The following is a 7,407-nucleotide window of genomic DNA, read 5'->3' as shown; positions in this document are numbered from 1 at the left end:
AAAGGTCCAAGGTGCTGCATATGTGCTCCTCTGCCTCCACGGATAGCTACATGATGGAAGTCAACTTCAAACTTCTCGCGAGGTGGTATCAGGTGCCCACCATCACCCATGCCATCAACCGGGCAAACTCCCCACTGTGTTGGAGATTATGCGGAGCTCAAGGCACGTATGCTCACTTATGGTGGGATTGCCCGCACATACAACAGTTCTGGGGGGACGTCACCCGTCTCATTTCCACCATTAGCGGTATATCTACACACATGTTCAATGCGTTCATATAAGAGATCGGTAATTCCCTTTATGCTCAATGCAGCGAAAGCTCTCATCCCCACACACTGGCGCTCAACCCAAACACCCACGGTGGCAGAGTGGTTGACACGGGTGGACCATCTGCGTTTGATGGAAGAACTCCATCACTCTAGTAAGGACACATATAGCACTTTTTACACGACTTGGGCGGGATGGCTGCACTTTAAAACTCAGGACGAATATGTCTCAATGTTATCTGCGTGATATGGTCTGCTTTAAAACCTGTTATTCTATTTTATTTAATTAAATTTTTTTATTAGTAACTCTGTAAAACTGGCGATTGTAATTTACCCTAATACACTATGTTTCCGGTAAAATGATTGCCAAGTTCCATTGAGGGGCTCCATCACTGTATTGTTATGCACTGTTTTGCCACATGCTTGAATGCGCATATTGCGCCCCGACCAGGGGACCCACCCCTCCCCCCCCCCCCAACCCTCTCCTGTACCCCTACGTCTCTTGTCCCCCCTTTTACCTTGGATATCGTATGTAATGTGATTGTCTTAATGTATGCTTACTGTATTGTATGTGTGTTTTTTGTTATATTTTGAAAATCTTTAATAAACATTTAATATGAAAAAAAAAAAAGTAAGGTTTTAGATTAATAATGCCTAATTGAAGCACAGAAATAGATATGCAGCCAGAAAGACATTATACTAACTACTTCCATTTTATTAGTCTTACATCTATTATTATTATTATTATTATAGAGCGCCAGCGCTATACAATATAAGGAAGACATTACAAGTACAATACAAGTCAAGACAAAATGGTAAGGAGGGCCCTGCCCATGAGAGCTTACAATCTAAAAGGGAGGGGTAAGTGATACATGAGGAGGTAGCTGTGTGGGGATGAATTGTTTGAGTATGTGATGGTGGGGTGGTTAGGTTGAGGTGGGATAGGCTTCCCTAAAGAGATCTTTAGGGATCTCCTAAAGGCAGACAGAGTAAGAGATAGACGGACAGGCTGGGATAAGGCGTTCCAGAAGATGGGAGATACTCTAGAGAAGTCCTGGAGGCAAGCATGGGAGGAGTTGACAAGGCAGCTAGAGAGCAGGGGGTCTTGGGAGGAGCCGAGGGGACGGTTAGGGTGATACTTTGAAATGAGGTTGGAGATATAGTCGGGGGAAGAGTTGTGGATGGCTTTGTAAGTGGTTGTTAATATTTTGAATTGTATCCTTTGGGCTATTGGAAGCCGGTGGAAGGAGTTGTGAAGGCAGTTGTAAAGTGAGTCTGACTGTGCACTTCAACAGGTACCCGATTTAGATCCAGTTTATTCTGTGATATAACAGACCTGATCAGACATGCCCTCTCCATTTTTATGTATGCGGGGTACTCACTACCCCCACACTGCAAGGGTTAAGTGCTCATTTTGTCTAAGTAGCTAAAATAACAAATTTATACTCAACCGAACCACGATCCCGGCCTGCTCTTACACCACTCCCTCCAGCCATCTCCTCCTCTGCTCCAGGGATAGTATGTCCCTCAGTGTCCTCATGTTTTATACACATGATGCCTCACAAGATCTTAGGCCGCTGGAGTGGACGAGGAGTGAGGCTGAAGGGACCTGTCTAAGAACTAGCTGGGATTGGGATCTGGGTGAATGTTATTTTAGCTCCCTAGTCAAAACAAGCACTTAACCTTTGCAGTGCGGGGGTAGCCCTTTAATAAACAAATTAATCATCCAATAAGCACCCTGGGAGCCATCCAATGCAAATGTGTTTCCTCTCTTAGTGCAATAAATATATTCTTATTAATAAAGACTTTAGTTATTACAAATCCTAGACACAACACAGCCAGGCGGAGGTGGGGGGGTGAGGTGCCCACTCACCAGCCATTCATATCGCCATGCAGAAGGAGGCATTTTATCATAAGGATGTTGCCAGGACTGTACTAGTGACAGTCCACATAATAAACAAGTTGGGCCTGATTTGCCAAGATCATGGTCATAGTACAAGCACGACAGAAAAAAAACACGCTATGATGTGTGGTCGCATTTTTGCATGCAAGGCATCATGTCGCGCAAAAAAGCGTTGATAAATACCGAAGTTAGAAATTCTGTGGGTAAATGTCGCATTCATGTGCAAATAGCTCCTTAGCATGCACAAAATGTTAGTAAATACCTTTTCCTATGCTTTGAAGATGGATTGTTGTGTGATGCTAGATACCAGTGCATAGTACTGTGGGAAGGGAAATATGTTGCATGTTGTGACATGTCTTCCTTTTCCCTTGTTGTCAATTGCTTTGTATATGTAATAAACTTTACTCCTATTGGTTAAATCCTGCATATTCTGATTGATGCACGTTTTCACATGACCCATGGTTAGCATATGATTGTTATTATACGTGTAGTGTGTTGGTGCGGGTTTTTCTCTTTCGCAGATTTTCATTAGCCAAATCTCAGCTGTAGTGAAGTCATATAGAGTTTACCTTGTAAAGTGCTCCGGCTTTTTCAAAGTAACTTCTGTATAGTGGATAATACCCAGTAGGCTATGCTATCTGTATACCAGTTTACAAGGTAGTGGTGTGTCCAAAATTCTTGATCATGATGTCGTTGCTGGAAGATGTAAAAATAAAACTTGATGCTGTATATGTCATTGTTCCTAAAATTTTAGCTCGTTTGTGATTTTTTTAATTTCAAATAAACAAGTTTCTAAGAGTGCCCATGTCTTTATTTATGTAAAGAATGGTGATTATAGCACTTGTACCAATTTGCTTTAGTTTGAAGGCCTTTTCACATTTTGCCACATGTGCCCTATGACACCCCATCTCCCTTTTGCCTTACAATGTGTGTGAAAGGGCCCTTTTTCTTCAACTTAGGGACAAGATGTCATTTAAGAGGGAAGGGGGGCTTAGCGGAGCCAGTTTCCCCACAGTGTTTACATACATTAAGTGTGGACTAGACACAGGAAGCCCTCCCTCTTCACCATCTTACACATTTGGCCACTGACCCTGACCCCATTCTCCCACCCTGGTCCTTTGATTACCACCTCTCACCTTGGCCCTCTGTCCTCCTCCTGTTACACCTCCCCATTCCATCTTGACTCCTCCTTCTCACAGTCCAAATTTTTTTTCATTGTTGTTGATTTAAAGAAACATTGTGTTTACTTTACATTACCTTTTTGTTGTCCCCTTTTGTGTATTTTTATTTTTAAAGTTAATTATTATAGCCAAAATATAGGACAATTTTTCACGAAAACGTGTGTTATTTCTAAGCAAAACGCAAGGACTTAAGGATGTGTTGTGACAAAAGAATTAGAGCATGTTTAGTTTCATAGTGATGTAATGGATGTTCAAATAAGCAATGTTAAGCCTGATGACGCGACCCTGTGCAGTCCCGAAAGCGCTTGTTTTCTGTGACAAGAGTCTTCAATAAAATGAACATTTAGTGATCCTGTAAGGATTTTGGTGTGCTGGTAACATCTTCATACGTTTGCAAATAAGAAGCATTGGCATTCCCTGAAAGCTTTGCTCTATTTCTTATCATGGCAACAGTGTGGTATGCTGGAAGTATGTACACATTCCCTAACCTAAGGTAAATGTGCATTAGCTTAGTTCATTAACAGGATTTGTCTAAGCTAGGAACAATTACAACATGATTGTTTTTTTGTTGTAGTTACTCTCAATGTGCTTTCTACATTATTCTGAAAGCAGGGTCCTATAGTTAGAAAGTGAATGTGATCTATTGCTAGTGGCAATCTAATCAAGCTGACCCCTAACAATTCATCATAGTGATACAACATAAATGTAAAGGACAGGCCAGCAAGCTCCCTGTATTGCAACTGTAAGGGTTACAAGATAAAAAGATTTTAAAAGCAAAAGCAATGTCCAAAATCCCTATAAGAAAACTAATGCACAAGTGTGAACTGTTAAAACAGTAAAAGTTAACTAAATAACATTTTTGTATAAAAATAGAACATATTAAATAAATAACAATATAAAAGCAAAAAAAAACTACACTTCAGACGGCACAATCCCCTATCTGTGCTCCAGCTCGAAGATCCTGCGGTCATCCAGTAAAAGGCCTCCTGGAACTCCATATGGCTAATTCCATCGGGCACTGTTAAGCAAATGACAACAAAGAAACAAATCAAACACATGTCTGTGAAGGTTCTCATTCATCCAGGTCATGGTTTATCTGTATAAAAAGAAGTCAAGGCAACTGGACTTGCTGTATTTTTCTTGAAGACGAGACTTAATGCAATCAACACCTGGTCGTGTCTAACAGATTATGTGGATTGGAACAACATTCACCATATTTATTCCCAGAGAATTTTTGTACAAGTCATTCTGAATTGAGAAAGCTGTTTGGACGACCAGTGAAACGTCTTCAAGAAAAATACACCAAGTCCAGTTGCCTTGACTTCTTTTTTACAGATAAATCAAACACATGCCAATATGCCACCTAACAATACCAATCACATTTGATGTACTTCTTTAGTCTGACTTAGCAATTGTTCCACACCAATATTTAACACCAATAGGTTCCTGGTTAAGCAGAACAATGATCCTTATAAGTAATGTTGTGTCAAAATTATATTTTTCTTATGTTACTGAACTCCTATTAGCTTTACTGTCATTGTGTAAAGAAAGCTCCATTGTAGTTGGTCTTGCTGCAGCTCCAACTTTTTTTACATTGTGGATCCAACAACACCCAAATGATCCAAAAGGCAACCTGCATCTTTCTTGGCCAGCTTTCCACTCTTCCTCCTGGACATCAGGGGAGGGTTTTTTTGGAGAGAAGATGAACACCATGACATAAAAGCGACCGAAAAATATTCTATTATTGCAGAAAAACAAACACAGTAATTTGAAAAATGAGCCTGAAAAAGCTCCAGTAAAGATTGTTAGCAGAGTTGCAGCTTTATAAATATTAGCCTTAGAATGCACTTATATCCATTAAGGAAGACTGGCAGGGTTATTCACAAAAAGGTGAAGAGTTTGGAGAAGGCAGGAGAAGTGAACAATCTAGGACAACATAGCTGATTTGGAAAAACTCTCCAATTCAGCTCACTTTATAGATCAGCTATGTTGTCCTAGATTGTTCCCTTCTCCTGCCTCCTCCAAACTCTTCACCCTTTTGTGAATAACCCCTGTTAGTATATTTCTATGTGACAATGGGATGGTAAAGTTCTAGACACCCTGTCAGGGGTTACTAATCTGTTTGTTAAGGCAATTTACTCTCACTTCCTGTCCTTTAGAGGCCATTTTAACAGTCAGAAAAAGAGGTCAAATTATGTCCCATGGAAGGTGACAAAATGAAATAATAAAAAAAAACAGGCAAAAAAAAAAAAGAAGCATTGTACACTTACTCTCAAATAGCGAGCTATGGCTGTTGTCTTCATCTTCTGAGGAGGAGGAGGACAGCACAAGGAAGGAGGTTCCTGGCCACCTGTGTATTTTGTCTGTAGGGACCTGGTGTGCCAATTTGTTGCAAAATATTGCCAACTTAAAAAAAGATAAGGATATGAACCTAGAATTAGTATTTATTAATATATTGTAAAACATTTGACCCTTTGCCATCTATAGACTTTAGTAATATGCCATGATAATTATTGAGCTCTAATTTTGGACAAGGCAGGGGCTTGCTTTACTAAAGGAGGCAAGCATCTTGTGTTTTCATTTGGATGTCAAACCATATTCTAAGCTTGAGTTTGTTCTTGCCAATAACAGGAACACATAAGAAGGCCTGGTTTGGGGAAAAGATTTACGGATGTACTTAAACAAGAATTCCCATTACTTTCTGCATTTCTGAAGACGTGTTACCAGGCTAGAAGTGCTCAAAATTGGTTGTCATGTCCTCAAACAACACATCCAAAAATCTGATCCGTTACCTAATCATTCTGTAATAGAGTCGGTGAAATGTAAAAAAAGGACATGGAGTAAAACCCTTTTACACTGTTTCAAAACAGATCTACACCTTTTCACAATGTGGTTGAAAAATGGAGCCAAAAGATAAACTCACAAATCCCAACTCTTAAAATGTAGACAACCAAATCAAATTTGGAATTACCTTGGCCCTCCACAGTGCGGCCAGGAACTTCCTCTTCTGCCTCCTCTTCCTGCAGGGGCATGGGCTGGCTGTGCAGCAGACAGCCCTTCAACTACTCCTCTTCCCTCCTCTAAGGAGGACATGGCAGGTTGGATTCTCTGCCACAGACGCTGCTAAAGCTGCCAGATTTCGTCCTTAGAGGAAGACGAGGAACGCACCACTAAGACTCTCCTCCAACGCCGCTGGATCAGCCTCAGTCTTCCGCATCTGTGTCCGTATATAGCCAGGAAAGAACAAAGGGTGAGAATCAAGAATGTGTAGCTGTCATTGAGTATGTCGGCTATAAAGGCTAGATGCTAGTAGAGCTTGAGAGCTTGTTAGCAGCTATGCCTAAAGCAGACCAAATTTTAAACTTAAAGGCTGCATGGCTCCTCTGAACATTGAGAAGGAAGTCTTCATTCCTCTGCTTCATGTCACTCCAACATGCTTGGACGATGGCCATACATCCTCCATATCCATTCACTGAGGCACTCCATAATCTAACATTTTGAAAACTGCCGTTGGTCATATTGGCGCATTGGAGGAGATACTGAAAAACAACAAAAATCACATTTAAAAATATAGTTACCATTCCAATCCATGGAACCATGCAATTACAAATAATGCATGGCCTTGCTGTGAATGGGCCCTTACATGCCTGTATATGTTTAATTAAGTACTTTTTTTTTTTGGAGGGGGGGTTGTGATGATAGTATTTCATGGCAGCATATGGATGTGTAAACCCTGGGCCCTACGGCCTTGGTGTGGACCTAAATCCAGAAGCTGACATATGTGCTCCTGATTTAGTTTGTGTAGAACTCTTTTGGTGAAATACTTTAAAAATCCTTAAAAATACAACTTTTTTTCTTTCGTTTTTACATTCTATTGTAATATAACAATAAACAAATGACATATCAAATAATTAAAAGTGTCAATAATTGTGATCTCCATAAGCAAATTCAAGACTTAAAAAAATTCTTCTCATGCAGTAATTCTTGGGAAAATATTCTGAATATTGTACAAATCTGGAACAGAAATCTGCCAATTATCGATCAGCATAATTTGGGG

Source organism: Nanorana parkeri, unplaced genomic scaffold (genome assembly GCF_000935625.1).
Source record: "Nanorana parkeri isolate BGI_ZX_2015 unplaced genomic scaffold, ASM93562v1 scaffold818, whole genome shotgun sequence".
NCBI classification, from domain to species: domain Eukaryota; kingdom Metazoa; phylum Chordata; class Amphibia; order Anura; family Dicroglossidae; genus Nanorana; species Nanorana parkeri.
This window is presented reverse-complemented; position numbering follows the sequence as displayed.